This window comes from Protomyctophum bolini, assembly GCF_963924005.1.
Source record: "Protomyctophum bolini genome assembly, chromosome: 4".
Taxonomy (NCBI): Eukaryota; Metazoa; Chordata; class Actinopteri; order Myctophiformes; family Myctophidae; genus Protomyctophum; species Protomyctophum bolini.
Genome location: NC_137865.1, coordinates 38391663 through 38412584, shown reverse-complemented (window position 1 = coordinate 38412584; position 20922 = coordinate 38391663). Strand labels below are relative to the sequence as shown.

Below are 20922 nucleotides of genomic sequence, written 5' to 3'. Positions count from 1 at the left end.
GTGCCCGGGACCCCCCCCCCCTCGGGTCACTGGGATCCCCCCGGCCCCTGGGTCACTGGAATGGGATCCCCCCCCGGCCTAAGCCAGCACAAACGAATGTAGTTTACAAGAGCGCAGGAAATGGAAGCGTCACAACCGATCCGTCTCACATTCAGAGCGTGTGCTCGCCGGGCGGCGCGGCACTCCCACACACTCTGTCTGTCTCCCGCTGGATGCTGCTTTCCTTCGATCTATTCCCTGCTCCAACTCTTCTCCTCGTCTTCACTGCTCCTACACAGCTCTGTGGTCGCCTCGCATGGGACAGTACGCGTGCGTGCACACACACACACACACACACACACACACACACACAAACACACACACACGTACACACGTACACGCACACACACACACAGCGGTTGTCTTGACTGATTAGAACATATCTGTTGTCCTCAGTTCAGCGACGGTAACTCGCTGCTCCATGCTCATTCCGTCTTTCCTTTCTCCCCGCTTTCCTCTTCTTCAATCCTTTCTGACTTTGCTCTCTTTATTTTGTCCGTCTGTTTTTTTGTCCTCCGCCACCCCCGCCGCCCCTATCTGTCTGCGTTAGGAACACTGTCCATATCTTCAGCAGATGTTTGCGAGTTAGTTTGTTCCTGGAACGGCTGTTCACTCCGGCTCTGCTGCAGTCGAGTCTCTCTCTGTGCCGAGTCTCTCCGTCTCTGTGGCTCTGCTGAGGCGACGGAGCCGGAGGAAGCGTGCAGACTAGAAGAGAGCAGGAGCGAGAGAGAGGGGAGGGGGGAGGCGTACAGGGGAGGAGGTGGTCTGGCAGGAGAGGTGTTCCATCACTACTCTAGAAAAGAACGCCTCTGGCTCTTTCTCTTTTCTTTGGACTCTCTCTGTCTCTGCGTTCCTTTTTATTCTCTTGTCTCCTCCGTCCTCTGCTCCTCTCACTATAGTTCCCACTCTGGGTTTCAAAAGCTCTTCTTAATAGTACCGTGCGGCGGTTGAGTTCTCTCCCTGTCAAGTGTTTCTAACCTCCTGTCTCTGTCCTTTCGGTCCATTCTCTGTCTGTTTCAAACGCTACCTTGTGAGCAGTCGAAGCGGTCCAAATCTACCTTCTGTCATTCATATGCCGTCTTCTCTTCCTGTTCCAACGAAGGTCATTCAAAAACAAGATTTACATCCTTTGTTGGAAATTATAAAGAGCACCATACGCACGGTATGTGTCTCAATAATGATGACACAGACACTTTCCAAACACCAGAACTGCTGTTTCTGTTCCTTTGCAGTGTCAATCCTGACATGACAAGAGATAGCGTCCAGATTCTCTGATGAGGCTGATGAGGCTTCTGCGCCCCAAAATGCCTGACAAACGAGAGAGAGATAGAGAGTGGGTTAGAAAGAAAAGAACCAACCAGTCGATGTCAAAATCATCCTCTGTCCAGCTGGCAATGAAAGTACTGTAGAAGAGAAGGAGTGTGTGTGTGTGTGTGTGTGTGTGTGTGTGTGTGTGTGTGTGTGTGTGTGTGTGTGTGTGACTGTGTGTGTGACTGTGTGTGTGTGTCGCTACGTGGTTTTCATTGATTCTGCATCTGGGTTGGCTTTTGCCTCTCTCTAATCTGCTGAACTTTAATCTGAGTGTGTGTGCCCTTTACCGTGCACACTTTATGCCAGCTATCTGCTTGATCCTCCAACCGGATCGCCCTCCAGACCGACAGTCAGCCCCGAGGGGTGCTGTTGTTAGCCACTCCTATACAGGCGGAAATCAAGCTCCTGTGCATGTCTTTGTGCTTGTTCTTCAGGGAGTTCTCAGTGCCGTCATGACTGTCACACTGTTCCTCTGGAAACCTACAGAGAGAGAGAGAGAGAGAGAGAGAGAGAGAGAGAGAGAGAGAGAGAGAGAGGATAGTGATATTTGCTGTTGACCTCCTCTTCCTTTCTTCTTGAACCCCTTCCTACGTTTTCTCCCCCCCCCCTCTGTTTTTGTCCCCAGCGACCCTCTCTCTTCTCTCTGCTGATGCAATCTTCTTCTTTTCAAACCATTCTTCATTCTGCCCCTTAGTTCTTGTTAGCAAATTACACCTTTTATACTCCAAAAAGGCGCCTGGCACAGCTGTGTGGCCTTTGGCGGGTGCAGTAGAGGAAAAAGAGCTACACGATATAACACAATATTTTAAAACTGCACACAACACTGCACTGTAAAATCTACTATGTTTTAATCATGGCATTTCAATTTATGTACAAGAAAGGGGTGACCATTGTCATGAATGTTGCAGGTGTAATGAGATCGTCATGCTGATTATATTTCTAGTATCTACTTTGTCCAAAACAAAACCTCCATTTTGCCGTACAGTAGATTACATTAAATCTAAAATTGCAGTTGCTGATTTATTTGTGCATATTGACCCACCAGGTGGTCATGCAGGAATAAGCCTCTACTATGGATAAAAGCACTGTTAAATATGTATTGTGTGGATTGAGCGTAGCTGTGCTACACCCTCCGAGATTTTGCTTCTCAGAGACTTTCAGAAAGCCCCCTGTCAACAAAATCATTTGAATCACTGACAAGTGACAAGTGATGTTATAAGCACATATATTAAGCTTATATTGGACTGAACTAGAGACTAGAGAAGGAAAATGTACTACTAGAAAAACATGGCCAACTATTGAAACATGCCACATCCAGCAGCCTGTTGTTCATTTAGGTGCGATAGCTACAAGTTAGCACTCCAGGTCCAAGGATAGACTCCCTCCCCGCCTAACCTCCCCACCCAGCACTGAATAATTATATCCTTCTATGGTCTTTTGATACATCGCCATAGCAGCCATAAATGAGACAAGGTTACCAAGGCAACAGAGAAACTTCAAATCACCCCCCCCCCCCTCCCGTCACTTTGATCCATCCAAACAAGAATACAACATGCAACGAGAAATGCATATTGTATTCTCCATCTCCTGTTGGCACGCGTTCTTCCTCTTACTAGGGATTATCAATACGTTTTGGGCTTATCAAGCCTGTTATCGAGCATAGCGGCCCATGACGTCATGTTTTAAACAATCAAGACAAGACGCGATCAATAAATAAATGTAATCATCCATGCTGGCACAAACATATCGGTCTAAAAGTGTATGATACCAGCCAACCAGTGCTGTCCGGGTAAACACATTTTTTTTATTGTCTCCCATCTTTCCACAAAATAATAGAAAATGCTCGATAGTGGGCTCGATAAGAACCCGGCTCGATAAGCCTGATCGATAAGTGCATGCGTTCTCTTATTTGTGTGTGTGTGTGTGTGTGTGTGTGTGTGTGTGTGTGTGTGTGTGTGTGTGTGTGTGTGTGTGTGTGTGTGTGTGTGTGTGTGTGTGTGTGTGTGTGTGTACGTGCATATGCTGCTTCTGCACCTGCGTGTATGAAGGAGGGGTGGCAAGAGAGAGAATTGGTTTGTGTGTTTTCAGCCATTTCCTATCCAGGAAACATTGACAACACATACATGCTCTCTTCCCCAGCGCAAGCACAGCATTCTACCACTGCACACTGATCTGATTGACCCTGGGTAGTAGGTTAATAAGTGCCTTGCTCACCGGCACCTCAGATAGTTGTTGAGTGAGAGAAACCATAGTTTATTTGCTTCCTCCACCCACCGGGGACTGCCCATAACTCCGACACCCCATTACTCCGACTACGTGGCTTTGCGTGCAGTTAGGGTTGGGGTGGGGATAGGCATATTAATGTACAAGTCGGACCAACGCGGCGTCGGAATAATGAGCCGTCAGACTTTTATTTACATCATGGTTTTACATTCACCATCGCTGATGAGCAGCGCTTTGTAGGCGAGGAGGGAGGCTTGTTCAGGAACTCCATTATATCATATATGGCTCTGCATCAATGTAATAAACATATGCGCTGTGAGCCAACGTGAGCCATGATGTCATAAGTTCTGCAGATTCACCGTTTTTCCTGTTTACATGGAGAAGGGAGAAAACAGCATTCTCAAAGATTTCCACTATGGAAGGTGTTTTCACTTTGTTGCGTTTTCACCTCCTAAAAACACTGTTCTCGTCTAAAGGGACACCAGCAAACGATACTTTATTTTACCATTTTCTATGAACACCGTTCTCGTGTAAAGACCACCTAAGTTCCATTGTTAATCCTGCACCTGGTTAGTGGTGTTGTTTCTCTGGGTTTAATAGCAAATGACTATATTTACAACTAGAAACCGTGATCTGTGTGTGAGCAACAGAACAGACACGTATACACACATAGTTTAACCACGGGCTGAAATCTGTTACTGTGGACATTTCTCCTTGCTGTCTCTTTTTGAATTATATGGCTGTGCTTCCATGAGTGGCTTCACAGGCTGTAAATCTTGAGGTAAAGTTAAACAGATGCTTTCACTATATGAATTTTAACAGGTTATTTTCCTCCCCAGAAACTTGGGCCGCATGGGAAGACTTTATTTTTTCTACATTTGTCCTTCATAGTTTCTAAAAGTGCTCATTTGCATTGTTGGTGGACCTCATTGACGCCAAGGAATATATAATTAGGTTAGTCATGTGGCAAGCTCCTTGGATTTAATGATAAATTCTACCGATAAGCCATTTTGGGAAAATGAAAATCACAGCTAAAAACCTTCCCCTGGGGGAGACTATGATAAACAGACAAACAATACTTATGACTGCAACAGCTAGATGGTCTAAACAGATTTGACTTTTGCACACATCCTTGCATTCAAGAGGCCTGCTTATAATATAATCCACTAGCATTCATAATGTACTTACCAGTCCACACATAATTCCCCCATGTGGTATTACAGTAAATGATGCAGTTGGCATGATAACAGAACAGGACTTTTAAGGCTCTTAAACATAGTGTCGGAATTCTCATTACTAAGACAACAGTATCAGCTCTCTGCATTGAAGTGCTATGTTTTGGTAGCCTGGCTAATAAGCCAGACCGAATCAGCCGTTGGCAAAAAATAATTGCCGTGTGATATTAGTCTGGCTTATTAGCCATGAGGCTAATGTTTTGGTGATTTCTGTTGCTCAACTTAATCAGTGTTTTACTGAGGGCATGGGAAGCCAAACAGTTTAAGCTACCATGAAATGACAGGAGGGCATGGAACATAATGTTTTTGTAGGCTAAATTGACAGCAAGGTCAAGCTCAGAATTGTATTTTGTCCCTCACGAAACAATTGAAATAGAAAGGGCTGAGTTAACACAACATGGGTTCGCCTCATTGATACATTGTTAGATAGCACTTTAACATTAAAACTGCAAGTGGCCATGATACATCCATTTTAACACCTTCTATGCATCCACATTCTTTTTCTGGACTTCAGATCTCAAGAAGATGGGGATTTATTGTGTCTCTAACTGTGTTGTTGGTAGTTCTTTTGCTAATCCTTCCTCTCACCAGCCCTCTCTCCTCAATCTCTCCTCCATTGTCCATAACAAAGGACGTTTTATACAGAATGGTCATCACAATATCGCATCAGATGTGCATACACATCTACACTCTATCACCATCACCACTTCTTGTTTTCCACGTCTCCATCATACCTATTTAGTCTGCTAGCAGCTGCAGTACTGAGTGACAGCTTGTAATAATGGAAGCGTGATGAGAATTTAACCTGTGTAGACCTGAGGACGACAGTTTTTTGAAAGATTAATTGTATAGTCTTTGACTATACAATTATAAACACAATGGACACAAGGAAGGCACTCACTTCTGCTGATTATAGGAAAATTACAAAGAGATGCGTATAGAGAATAAGGAGAGATGACACAGCCTTACTCCAAGTCCAAGGACATCTCCATGCAGGCGCGCAGCACGCGCCGCTCTACCAAACTAATTTGGCACGGCTTACGGGTATAAATTACGGGTGGTTTTAAACTGCACTGTCGCTTTCCCAAATGTGTGTGACCAAAATAGCAAATTAGGGGAAAGCGTGCCAACACGCCCATGACCACACCTCTAGGCGCAAATACCAGTGTCTGCAAAAAAGATAGCGGGTGATGCTGGACGAAAATACCATTAAGGGACAGAGAAAGCTCCTATATTCATAATTTTCGGGCAGCAGCTGAATTGCGGGCCGAGTTGCGGGTAAAGTCGGAGACGAAATTGGAGCCACCCTTAACCCATATCCCTAAACTTATTTGCCATGTTTTACTAGTTTGAAAAATATTTTAAAATAAAATGAACTATTTTAAAAGGTTTTTGAAAATAGTAAAAAAAAAATCACAAATTAGTTTAGGGATAAGGGGTGGCACAAGATATAGCCCATAGTGTGTTAGTGTCTTTACGTCATGATGATGATGACGACGATAAGAGCGTCTTATTTAATTAATATTTGACATTTTTCAGAAAACTTAGTTCAGTATTTAGAAGGCGTTTTTAGAATTGGGCCTCAGTTAATCTGGGTATCATCTCAGATGAATGGTGATGTTTCGAAGCTTTTCGGTCTATCACAAATTCACAATGCATAAATCATGAATACGGTATAGGGAATACTATAGGGTATACTGTATATAGAACTTTCTTCGGCTTTGGCATATCCAGAACAAAATTATGATGAACCTAGTTCTTGCACCTCCAAGATGTTCTATCTCACTGAACACCTGAGCTAGACGAACATTGTGCCAGACACTTGTTTTATTTCCACAATCTGCCAGCAAAGTACCGTTTGAGAGAGATAGATACGTAGTTGAGAGAGAAAGCACAGCTTGTCCAGAATGTCCACTGTGTCTGTTGCCAGAAAAGGCAATATCTCGGGGACAAATTATGTCAAAACACATGACATTTAAGTCTAGGTTGATCAAAGTTTCCAAGAGTGTCTGGCTGCACCCAAACACTTGTCATGCTATGCAGTAGGTGGTTCTCTTTCAACAGCACTGAGTTGTATCTATAAGGACTATTAATAGGGACTGTTTGATTGATTTAGCTTGGTGTGAGGGAATGATTGGATTACTGCCCAAAAAGTGCAACCCCCCATCTATCATTCACTCCTGCTGGCAGTGGGGCTAGCCACACCGGCAATTTTATTTTGCCAACGGCTGATTCGCATCTGGCTTTAACCAGGCTATAGAGGGTATGCGCATGCTTAAAGTGAATGGCACAATCCAGTGGCAAATCGAGTGGCAAAGCAACATGCAAAGTGAGTTTAAGATTGTTAAACGTTGTTTAATGCAACCAGATTGGACTTTTCTGTTTGGATGTATGGGTTGTCAAGGCCAGAAAGTATTTTTTGCCACTCAGTAGGCATTCCTGCATAACTTCCGGGTTTGATGATGTCACGCGCATACCCTCTATAGCCACACAACACCTGATGCATTATAGATACTTAACGTAAAGACACAATTTTGATTATATTATTATTCAACCTCATTTAAAACAACTATTGGCGCACAAACTGTTTTATCAAATTGAATAATGTGAAATGTGTTGTCTGAACTACCAATAAAAACCCAACAACAGTCAATCGGGTATGAACATTTTCATAGATATTTGTTTGTTCAAAGTTTGTTAACAACTTACACTCTATAGTTTACTATTGTAAGCCATGTCTTGGCTATCTGAGGTCTCTCTCTGCAGAGTGCAGACTAATCAAATCCAATGAGGTTTAGTGGATTAAAGCCATGGAGTTGATGGCAGGCTTGTCAGGTCAGGACTCCTCGGGGAAGAACTGCAGCTGACAGCAGTCTCACTGTGCGCTCAAACCAGTAGTGACAACAAACAAAGTTGTTCATTTCCCATGGCGTTTGTCTGGCAAAAATATCGCAGCAACACAAAAGGTCCAAAAAGTATACTATCTAGGTGAAATAGATACTTTGTTTTTTTTTAGTTCATTTATTTCAGTCCTTTTTTGACAAATAATGTATAGGCCTGTGTAGGCTGAACTTGAAGCTATGAAGCTCATTTAGCATGAGTTACTTTTTAACACCAAATTGTTTTATTTGCACCCTATTTGCTGGTCATTAATTGGCCAGGGTTCATGCCACTTACTCTGATCTTGCCCTTTGGAAGTTGCTCTGGGTAAGTCTGCTAAATTCTTAAATTGTAAATGTAATTGTAAATCAAATCGGGGAAAAATTGCTCACTTGAAAACAGAGTGGACCCTCGAGTTGTAACATCCGAGCCAGGATGCCTAGGTAGTAGTTTGACTTAATTATTGGTGTTTTTTGTAAAACTGGACTCCTGCACACCTCAAAACAGAATAATAAGTTGATCATTGCAGCTTGGTTGTTTCTTTATCTATGAGCCTAATGCTGGTGAGCAGCTACCTGACTAGAATGCTAATGTGCCTTAATGAGCCTGCATGGTACAAGGGTGGGTGGTTTTCTGATTTGAGTCCCCTGACCTGAAGCAAACACTCTCACACACACACACACACGCACATAGCCACACACACACACACACACACACACACACACACACACACACACACACACACACACACACACACACACACACACGACCAACGACTGATAGGTTTTGAATTATTAAAGCTAAAACATAAACAAACAAATGAAAATGCTGTCAGTAACAGTCTGCCAGATGTCATCAAGAGTCAAAGAAATCAGGTCAGATGAATCAAACATGATTTCTATATATAAATGATTGTGAGGACATTATTGACGGTGAAATGGAAGCTACAGTTACAGTTGTAGTAAGGGGTGAAATCAGGAGGTGTGAGGTGTTGATTTTATAAAATTATATTTCACATCATATTGGCTACATTTACTTGAGTAGAATATGCTACTTAAGTCAAATGTTTTAATATCTGTACTTGAGTGTATATATATTCGGGGGGGGGGGGGGATACAATTATTGTACGTTTGACTCCACTACATTACTGAAAAGGAAAACCTACCCTGTGAGCTTATAGATCAGCTAATTTTGTTTTTGAGAGGTGCAATCCCCTCCAGTGTGTGGCTTTTGAAGAATACGTCATATGGCAGCCAAGTCTAATGTTTGTTTAGAGAGCACTTATGATGTAATTCGTTTGTCAGTCAAGTCTATGGACTTTAATGTTTGTTTAGGGCACTAAATGACATCATAATGGCCGACGAATACAGTGGACGGCTAGGCGCCCCTCCACTCACTTCACACAAGTGTGATTTATTTTTGAGGGGCGCTAACCCCTCCTATGCCCAGCTTTGTGTGTCTGTGTACCACATTTGTGATGATTTGATATGCTGAGCACGGAATGTGATGTATGATGAAGAGCGGCCCTCACTTCACATGAGTGTGATTTTTACTATTATTGAAGAAAATGTAAAGCATGAACTTTTGATTACTAAGTACTTCAGTAGCAGTAGCTACTTCAAGACGTACACATTTAACCAAGCAACTTTCACTTGTAGTTACTGCGTTTGTACTGTGTTTGAGTAGTTTGTCCACCACTGTATTGGGAGAAAGTGTTTATGAAGATTGTACCAGTGGCGAAGGAGAAAACGGAACCATTTCTCCCAATAACCAGAGGGCATATTCCAGGGGTGGCTGGAAAGTGGCTGGTGCCCAACACCACCACTGCCAATGTACCCTCGGGCCAAGCATTGAAACTCAGCTGACTGCCATGTGGACAACCCTGTGCTGTGAATTATTTATCAGAAAACATAAACAGTTATAGGCCATATAAGAGAGTTAAGTTTATAAAGAGACAAAATGAAATGATCTGGTGTAAATGAGTGAACTAGCCGTTTAAAAATGCATGTGGATTTGGAAAGGGATAAAGTACTTAAATGAATACCAAGTAGTTTGCGGCAAAAATGTTGAAGTTATAATGCTGTTAGTACCAATGCGGAGGTTTTGGTGCACAGCAGGGAAATTAATTCAAGATGCCAACTTGCACGTTGCTCATGAAGCAATTTAAATTCATATTATTCTGTAGAGCTGTGGAATATTGTCAATGATAAATCTGAGGCCAGTATCATTATTCTTAGAGGGTTAGGGGGTTTCATAAACAGTCAAGCGGGAATTACCCTGCATGCTGTGTGCTGGTGAGACGACGAAAAGCCCAGATCCAACGAAAGGGAAAGAGTGAGAAAAGAGGATCCGTCTTGCAGCCTTCCAGTGGCCAATTAAAGACATCCGACATATATCCGAGTATCCGCCGGTAGAATTTAAACGAATGTGAGCGATTTAGTGTATTTGCATCTGTCTTTATGTCTCTCTCTCTCTCTCTCTCTCTCTGTGTGTGTGTGTGTGTGTGTGTGTGTGTGTGCGCCCTTGGACTGTATATGCAGACTAAAGAGAGTATAACGAGTGAGAATCAATGTGCAATCTGACATTCCTAAAGACTCTGCACTCAGTAATGAATAGTGTCCCCTGAAGGTGCCTCTGGGGTCAAGAAGTGTGTGTGTGTGTGTGTGTGTGTGTGTGTGTGTGTCATGCATGCGTTTGTGTGTGTGTGTGTGTGTGTGTGTGTGTGTGTGTGTGTGTGTGTGTGTGTGTGTGTAGTGTACCCGTTATCTGTATCCTGATTCCTGAAGCACTTGTAGAGTTTTCCAAGTTTGCGCATTGTTTGTGTTCAAGAATTTCTTGTTAAATGTGAATGTAAATAAAGATGTTAAATGTGCCTCTGTCTGTGTGTCTCTGTCCTCTGTCTGTGTGCCCTTGCATGTATGTTTGTTCATTTCTCAGACGGCACCATAACCATCGTGATCCGACCTCCAACGAGGCCTCTAGGTTTAACAATAACCTTTGTTTTCTCATGGGAGCTTTGTGGAACAGCGGGCCGTGACACTAATGTTCTGTACGCAATATTGTTTCCCCTTGGTTGGGGTGGGGGGGTTGGGGCTCAGCTCGTCATTGGCTTTGTGTTTTCCTTAACATAACAAAAGATTCCGTCCCTCACGGCATGCCAACTTAAATAACATAAAATAAGTGTGCTCGTTATTTCATAATCGTGCGATTGACGATCGCACGATTACACTAGAGGGTAACGGCCCAAACACATACAGCACGTCACACTGCTGATCCTACTGATATGACCATAGATCTCTGTATGAGTCAGTCCCTTTTATGACCATAAATGAAGATCCCCGATGTCATCAGTATATGACCGTATTTGGCCATGCTGATATGCCCAAGTCCATGTCCCTGCCGTTTATGCCCATATATGGAGATATCTGTATCTGTCAGTCCTTGTCCCTTTTGTGCCCATAACCCCATATATGGAAATCACCTATTTTGTTTGCACCTGATGCCATTCGGTTAGACAACACATATGCTGAGTCATGGTGACATGAACATGACGTCAGAGCCAGAGGTCTGTAGAAAAAGTGTTAAAATTATGTTTTATGTGTGGCCGCCTGAACTGAACCCACAGCTATTTTGTATGATAAAAGGGGAGGGGTTTATATTGTGATGTCACTAACGTGGTGTATTTCGATTGGGCCTTTTAGTCTAACTCATGTTGATTAGGTGATGTAATGGTGATCTAAAACAAACGGTGCAAAGACAAACATTAAACACCATTAACAATAAAGAGACAATATGACTTAATGAGGCACATTATGACGTAAACTTTCCCTTCATTGTCAATTGAACTAAAGACAAATATTAAACCTGTGTATAGTAGGGGCTGGCGCCCCTCAAAAATACACAGGGGAGACATATTTCAAAATTCTAACCACACCTGACGGGTCTATTAGAGCAAATGTTAACTCCATAGACACAAAAATGTACAACAATCACGGCATTCCATCTTTAATATAGGACGTGTTCTGCCAAAGTGAAATAGTACTTGCTGACGACAACAGCAAAGGCAGCAACAATTTATGACAAATTAATTTCATGCCATTCAAGAGGGTTGTGTGAAGGTGTATTCCGTAGTTTTTCCAGTTCATTGGGTTTTCCCCGCTGCTCTCCCCATTAGTGTATTGTTGTGTCACATAATCACATTATCATTAGAGCATTATAGCGTTCCCTGAGTGAACAGCTAAGAGCCTTGCATGCCAATGCTGCATCTCTGAATAGAGAATTAATTAAAAGTAAACAGTGTGTTGAAGGTCAAATTGCTTGGATGTTGTCGGCTCACAATTACACAAATGGTCTTCTAGGGCAGTTGCACAGGGACTTTTTCTCTCTCTCTCTCTCTCTCTTCATTCACTTAATCTGACCACATTTTTCCGGTCTGGGAATTTAATGTTAGTAATTTTGGCCACAATCTAACTTCTCTAACCTCAGTTATAATACATCACATCATCCCCGCTGACCCTGCCACTTGGCACTTTCTCTTCATCCTTACAAAGTTTCTTTCATTCGTCCTCCGTGTTGCTATTCGCCTCTCTTCGCCTCCTCAGCAGCTAATAATAATTCTTCATTATCTCTGTCTACCAGTTCTACTTTTAACCTCACATAATCCTCTCTCCAACACTACTGCTGCTCATCTTTTTTCTCATTCCTCCAATCCGCCTTCATTTCCTCTCTCCTGCCCTTATCCCAATCATACCGTGCCTCAATTTTAAACAGGACCGTAATACCCACCATTTTTATTTTTGGCCAGAACCGCCACAACAGGCCTCTGCCCGGGCTCTGGACAGGGCCCCTGCCCAGGCTCCATATACAGTATCATGGAGCTGGCCTGTTCTTCTAACATCACAAATATGTTCTGACATCTGCATAACTCCATAAAACACATATAATTCCAACTTGCATCATTCCAAGTAGGCCAGTGGCTTCGACACAGCAAAGTGGCTCAAGTTCGGTAGAGACAGCGCCCCTCTCTCAGTGTCTATGGGGAGGATTTCAGTGTAATATGTACGGATTTGGGTTTTTTCTAGTAGTACGGAATTGCCAATGCGTGTTATTTCACTTTGTTTGGGTGAGACCAGGTTCCTCCCATAGCTTTTTTGTAACTTTTTTCCTTTTTTTTTTCCATTTTCTCTCTTCCAAATTATTCTCCATCTTCTATCTGTTTGCTTTTCTTTCCTTTCTCATTTGTTTTTCCCCTGCACTCTGGGTTGCTGAGGCTCTGTGCCAGATATGGTGCTGCAGCAGAGAACATCCATAAAGACAAAGGCAGGCATGGGTGACACCACTTTGGAACCCAGCCCCTGATGCACCCTCCTTGGGAAAGACTTCCGTTTGCCCTGTACTCTTTTGCTTTACGAACACACAGTCTGGAGTGGACATGAAGGGATCTTTATAGGTCAGTCTTTAGACTCTTTACACTCTAAGATATAATTTACTATTTTACGGTGCAGAAGAATTCACACCCCACAATTTACTCTGCCACAACTAATACTATATCCAGCGGTATAACACATTCTCACAATATATCTAGGTTACATTAGTACTTTATACAAGTGGCACCCATTTTAGATGTACACTCTCTCCACCCACCAATGCATCTTCCAAAACAGTCGACATAATTGCAAAAGCCAAAAGTACTATATGACCCAGTGACCCAGAATATGAGTGTTAAGGCAGAAAGAATACGAAGCTAACTAACTCACATTCTTAACACGGAGCCCACCAGAACTGTAGTAACCGTAGTAACCATAGGCTACGTTTTCCAGGGTTAATCCATGTTTTGATCCAATCGAATCGTTAGCTGCTGCATGTTAGCATAACAGTCAAAGTGGGATTTTCTGATTAATGGCCTTTTAAAACTAGATCAACCAGCCACGGAAATCGAATGGAATCTGTGTCAAGATTCAAGATATGTTTGGTTCCAATAGACTTGAGTGTGTGTGTGTGTGTGTGTGTGTGTGTGTGTGTGTGTGTGTGTGTGTGTGTGTGTGTGTGTGTGTGTGTGTGTGTGTGTGTGTGTGTGTGTGTGTGTGTGTGTGTGTGTGTGTGTGTGTGTGTGTGTGTGTGTGTGTGTGTGTGTGTGTGTCTGTCTCAGGGCTCACAGGAAGGAAGCCGATAAAGGAGGCCTATAGTCCTACATATTTAGTGAAAGGAAAGCAGGAGGGATCTCCTCCTATCTTGTCTCCCCTTTCCCCCCCGGGGGGCTTCCAGTGCTCCAGAGAAATGTGAAAGGAAAGAAGAGAGGCTCAGAGATGAGAAGGTTATGGGATATAGATGAACACCTGACAGACACCGGCCAGGGGAATTGTGACCTATCAGCAGTAGATGAAAGACTGAAAAGCAAGACATGAATGATGCAGCTCTAGAGAGAGAGAGAGGAAGAGAGAGACACACACACACACACACACACACACACACACACACACACACACACACACACAGGAGGCGTGTAACAAATACATAGAAAAGTAGATAAATATAGCTGATAACTGTTGTAAACTCTAAGTACTGGACCCTCGTCTGGTTTGACAGACAGGTAATAACCGCTAACTGCAGCAAGGCTGACCTTGCTGTCTGAGATGTCTCTCGTAGCCTAACTATAAAGTAAAGTATGCTACAGTTAAGGCAGTACACAATACATATCAAGTACACTGTGTCTCACGTACAAGTACACAGCCATGGGCGATCAGATTATAACGACTATTGACGTTTTTCGAGGTAATGCTCTTCTTTGTGTCATCTTTAAATCCACACTCTAGTCACATGATGATGATACTGGTGTTCAACCATAACACCCACGATGTTATATTACAAATATCACATACATATACAGCTTATAGAATTATAACCCTTATACCTTCAACACGGCTATATCTACAGGTAGATAAGAGGCCCATTCAAAGTAGATTTTCCCTAAAAACATTTAGGAACAGGAATCTGCTATTTAATTATTGGCGAAGAGATTTGATGTAGGATGTAGCCGGGAGAAAAAGTATAGAGCCAACTCAGGCTGAGATACTTTTAGGAGGACACACTGTTAAAAAGGAGAAATATGGAGAAGGTACAACGTTTCTGCACAATAGCGAGGATATATAATACAGCATATTGTTATCTGTGGATTTTATGGTTCAACAGGATCAAGTGGCTATCATGTGAATAGAGCGTGTGGATTTAAAGTTGGCGTCTCTGCAGTATACGGTAAATCTGAAGAAAAGCATTAGTTCAGACTGTGCCAATAAATTGCATTTAAGGCAACCAAAGTGTGTGCAGAGCTGCGGACCTTTCATGTGTAGAATTGCTGTGTTCTATTGAGCCAGCACCTGCTTTAAAAGGGATGTGCGAGATTATTATTCACTGATGTGTCAGCTGTCATATATTATCCCTTGGGTTGATATAGCATGCAGCTGCCCAACCATTGCAAGCTTCACCATTTCTTCCCTGTAGAATACGTTTTATCCCATGAAATATACAGTCCCAGGCACCCCCAGAACATTGGTAATGTCAGATCTCTAAGATTTAGATCAAGGATCAAGTTGTTCCCACCAAGTCACTGCTGCTAACAAACACTATTTTTGCACTCTGGTATGACACATTTTCACCTCTCACTTTGCTCCCCCAGGTGAGGCCACAGCAATTAGAGAAAGGATGATAATCTGGAGGGAACAAAGCCCTCAGATGGCCAGTAAGATGATGTGATAAATGGCTCTGACTGTCTACCTACCTGCCAGCTGGCACAGATGGAAGACATACTGTACACACCACATCACACGCACGCGCGCACGCACGCACGCACGCACGCACGCACGCACGCACGCACGCACGCACACACACACACACACACACACACACACACACACACACACACACACACACACAAATACCATTTTTACATTTTCTCTCGCTAACACTCTTTCAGCCTCTTCCCTATCTGCCATATTCCTTACACTTCCTTACACTACACGCCCTGCAATTCTATCTTCCATCTTGTAAACATTGTACTGTATTACAACACACACGCACGCCTGCACGCACGCATGCACGCACGCACACGCGCAATCAATAAATGATCATGTGGTTATGCAAAGGTGATGAAACTTTTGCCGCACTTTCTTGTCTAGGGCCCAGTGCCCACTTGAAAAATATATGAAATGCATGCGTTTTTTTATCCTGGTCAAAATAAAACAGGACCAATAAAACAGTATGCAGTTCAATGCAAAGCTACCTGTGGTTTGACATGGCATGAGTTCAAAGGATTAACTAAATGTGGGTGATTCTGTGAATTGTGTGTGAAGGGGAATAGGGTTAAATGGCTTAAAATGATAGGATTAGCCTTAGACACTTAGATAAGTGTCGAAGACACTAAGACATAGATCAAGTGTCTATGTGTGTGTTAGACTAGTTAGAGACTGAGACATTTTCAACAGTTTATATTATATTTTGACACTTGCTTTGGCAATGTAAACATTCAGTAGGCCTAGGGACATACGGTGTGTACCCCATGAGAACATGAAACACTCTTTTGCCCTTATTAGCCTTATATGAAGCTCCATCAGCTGATCTTCACTGAAGGCACCTTATTGTACCTCGAGGCATTGTTTAGGTTGGATCATAAGAATTCCACAACTATGCTACCAGAATTACTTTAAACCCGCCCCCACCCCTTAAGTTCCAAACCAGTTACATTTGCTGCTCAGTGCTAATTCGGCCTGAGGGTTGACAGGTCAGTGAGCTGACTAAAATCAATTCAAGGAATCCAGCAGCGGGGATTTACACTTTACTCTTCTTTGAATGTATACCTGTATGTGTGTGTGTGTGTTATGTGTGTGCGTGCCTGTGGGCAGAGGGAATCCTATTACTGCTTGATCCTATACGGTACTATTTAGCTACGTGGCACTACCGTCTCGTCTCGTGGTACTATTACGGAGCGCTGTTTGCAACTACATGGTCTTTCCTTGTGTGTTGTGTAATGGTCACTTTGATATTGAATGGAAATGGGGTCTGTGTAGACATTTGGGTGCAACACTTCATTGAATTAAATCGATTCGAAAAAAGATTTTGGGGGACCATTTTTATATTTATTTACATACTATATTCAACTATATTTTCAACTATGATGCAAAAACTGTTCAAAGTTAGTCACACGTTTATTAATAGGGACAAATGGGAATTCACGTGTTTGGTCTTTCATTTGGCAACATTTATTATTTTGGCTAAAATAAAAACTATATTTTGCCACATCATTACTGTCAATAGTGCAAACTGGGGTAGGCTACTCTCATCATTGCTGGATCTTAGCTTACCCCTGAAAAGAGTACTTATGGAAGTGATATGTTTTACATTTCTTCCTTGTTTTGGTCAGTGAGATAGAGGTGCATGTCACAAAAAGACATCCCTGTTTTTCTCCCGCATGTTTTGTCTCTCTAAAGGGCATGATTTGTTGTGCTTGGAATAACTTTTCTTGTTTCCCAACATTATAACAACCTAAAGTGAGTTGTTTAGCATGTATGTATTTGTTAACCACTTGCGCCCTATACATTGTTTTACGACAATATATCGACAAATAGCTGGATCTACAAGCTCACAGTGCATCACACCGTAATGTGTTGTGAGCTTTCTGGTTTTGCTTACATTAAAAAAAAATATGCAATTTGGGGGGAACAATTTGAAGAAGTGTGAAAGTTTTCAAAACATTTCACCTCTAAAGACCTTTACAAAACAGGGATTCCAGGTTTAATGTGGTTAAAGGTTTTGATTATGCCAATGCCTATCACAGCTGGAGTTGGTGTTTCTTTTGTGAGTCCTACACTTTCTCCTCATCACTTCCTGAAGAAGACCTTACAGGTCAAAACGTTGATTTCTGTTAATAACCTTTCAGCATCGTGGCTATGAGTGTGCAGCCTTTTTCTTCTTTTGTCGTTGTTCATCGCCGTAGGCCTTTAGCAACTCATTAATATTGGTGTGTGCCCTTCTCCTGCCTATTCATGTATAGATTTTAGTTTTTTTGTTTCTTGATATATTATACTGAGGATAGTTTATTTGTTTACCTATGATCCTAGATCACTATTTCTATGCAAGATGTATTACCTTGTACTGTTTTCGGTGGTCACCTCTTCACTATGAATAGGCCTTTAGTCGCTCTGGATTAAGAGCATCTGCCAAATGCCTAAATTGTAGCCGATAACGTAATAACATTAATAACAATCTCTCTTTTTTATTTCTAATAGCTGGTCAACCACCTCACCTCAACCTCACTTACATTTTCAAATGATGACTGACAGAGTAGCAAAGGCAGGGCAGGAGATAAGTCTCAGCATCAAGAACTTCAAACAAATGGATCAAGTGTCATGGAAGTGTGACACATTTTTGCCAATATATAAGCTTAAGAATGGAGATGAAAGATTATTGTTATTGGCAGTTGTTATATTATTGTGGTAGATTGGTAGAAGTTATGTTGATTCATAAATGTCAGTCATTTATAATAATATTGATTATTATCAGTACACAATCATTCTCTTTCACTGGAGAAGGTTTTGTTTTTGCTGGCCATCAGCGAACACTGAGGCAGCTGTGTTGGGAATAGGAATTATTGTTCACTAAAACGTTGCATTGTTTTCGTTCAAATGATTCCGTCACCAGTTCGTTCAGTGCTTGGCTGGATTTCTGCCTGCATTCACTGAACTGAATACAGACAGTTTGTTCCATGGCTGGATTTTTTTTCCTTTTTTCGGGGGCAGCGGTGGCCTAAGGGTTAGAGGAGCGCCCTTGTTGCCGAAAGGTTGCCGGCAGGAAAAATCTGGGTGGGGAAGTGATTGTCATCACTCACCCAACACCGCTGAAGTGCCCTTGAGCAAGGCACTGAACCCCCTGCTTAGTGGCCAACAGTATAAGACTGTGGTTGTACCAGGTTTTAATCTGTGTGTGCGTGTGTGTGTCTGGGTCTAGGCAGACCTTCGCGCGTGGTCGCGCACAGTTTTTAGACAGCTGGTGGATGGAAAAGAAGCTCCACCTCCGCGCCCGACTGACGCGGAGGAGAGCGCGTCCGGGAAGTTGTCCGTTGCGTCAGTCGGGGGCGGAGGTGGAGCTTCTTTTCCATCCACCAGCTGTCTAAAAACCCCACGAAGAAGAAGGGCTTCAGGTTCTTCTGACACGTCTGCGTGCGACAGTGTGCCCAGGCTGTCTGTCTGTGTTTCTACGTGCAGGGTGTTGCTGAAAATGAGCACCTGTGCTCAGCTACTTCCCTGGGTAAATAAAGAATTAAGTTTACTGAGAGGACCTCCCCCCCATCTGATGACCTTGTCAGTGGCCTGATATTTATTACATTTAATAAATATATTACTGTTATTATCAGATTAAAATGAAATTTGCCATATATGTCAGGAAATACATAGTGTTCAATACAGCTAAATAAGTTAATTCAACAATTAGAAGCCAAGTTTTAAGTCAATTCTTACACAAACATTGTTGTTTTGTTTGTATGCCTAGTTTCAGAAAGGCAGACTGGCTCTGGGATTAGATTAGCCTACATGCAGTGAACTAATAGTCAGCACATGTGCAGTAGGCAGGCAGGCACCCTATAGTGGGCAAAATCTGGGACAAAAAGGACTGTTTGTTTAGGGAAAATGTAGTAATGTAGGCCTACACACTTAAAGTAAAAACAAAAGTAGCCAGTTCAAAGTTCAAAGGACAACTGATCTGCTGGGGGGGAAAGGAGCACACACAGAATTGTAGTAAGGATATAGGAGATAGCCTCATTTGGAATTATAAAATATCGATAACCAGCATGATATGTTATTGTTTCAATTTGGTCTGTTTTGCGTGTGTGCACACTGTACACACACACACACACACACACACACACACACACACACACACACACACACACACACACACACAATAAACTATAGAACGAATATTGCATAAATCATGACATTATAAGCAAAGGACCTCAAAAACTCTGCTCCAAATGCAAACTTGTGTCCCTTTGCTATCTTTTCAACTGTCACCTCTCCTTGTGCAGACTGTGCCATTCTGTCTCTTCATACTAGCCTATACTGCCATTTAGCAACATTAGTGGCGCACAAGCAGCCACAATGATTGGGTTGGTAAATAGCGGGTAGAGCAGAGCGAAGTCTGGAGGGAATTATAATTGGGAATGGGACTGGGAGGATTTCATTAGAGAAGGAAATAAACAAAGAGCTGAGGAACTAAGTGAGACAAAGTAAGGAGAGATATGTCATATGATATGAGGAAGGGTGGTTAGAATAGAATTGGGGTAAGGAAGATGGTATGTAATTGTAATGTATTGTAGGGGCTAAAGGAAAGCAGGAGAGGAGAAAAGGTATTCAATTAAAGGGAAAGAGGAGAAAGGGGGCCATATAGCTACAGAAAATGGGGAGTAAACGGTGAATGGTGAAGGTAAATAGTAGATAGAAGAGATGAAAGGGGTGGAAGAAAGAGAGAAAGAAAGCAGATAGGGGAAAGAGATAATGTGTACAGTGTGTAGGCTACAGTAGAGTGTAGCGTATAGTATAGTATAGCCTACTAAGCGAGTTGAGCCGTGCAAACAGCCAAACACCAGAAAAGACCACTCCGAAACGAGAGGGGGTCTCTGCTCGTCTCTTGATGATGCATTTAACCCTGTTTTAAATGTTAACTCTTCTTGCCTTGGGCCAATGCATTTATAAAATCCTGCAAGTAGAAATCGTTTCGTTTCACTCACCTCGCCTGAATGAATCGCTATCTTCTTGTCAACCTCGATGTGTGTGTGAGGTCCCTCGTTTCAACAAGGTCCTGATGTTGGTGTTGTACTCGAGGTCTCATGTTGGTGGAATCTATGATACATCATGTCACTGATGGGTAAGATGGACCCACACAAGCAATACCGAATCAAAGAATAACACATGCACGCGTTACTATTTTTCCAATCTCTGCTGCAGAACTATCACATTCCAGATGTTAGAAGGCTAAATATGCAACCCGAAATAAAATGACTGGTGATGTTGTTATTAAAAACCGTTATCCTCCCGGATGGCCCGGGAGAGGGAGAGGCGGGCGGCGTTGGTTGGTGTCTTCGCACAGTCAGGGAGGACAATCCTCGCTGGTTGACTGGCTGCGTAGAGACCCCGACGGCAGGCAGGCAGCCCCACACTGTAGAACAGCGACCCCCGACAAAGACAATACG

At 42.7% G+C, this 20922-nt stretch overlaps 1 long non-coding RNA gene across 1 annotated transcript; it reads right to left on the bottom strand.

Annotated features, from left to right (window-relative positions):
- Positions 1 to 63: 63 nt before the first annotated feature.
- On the bottom strand, positions 64 to 20922 carry LOC308314281. The gene is made up of 3 exons (XR_013963952.1): positions 20461 to 20922; positions 1638 to 1830; positions 64 to 1347 (listed from the first exon to the last, which is right to left on the bottom strand). It is a non-coding gene; the product is annotated as an uncharacterized lncRNA (long non-coding RNA).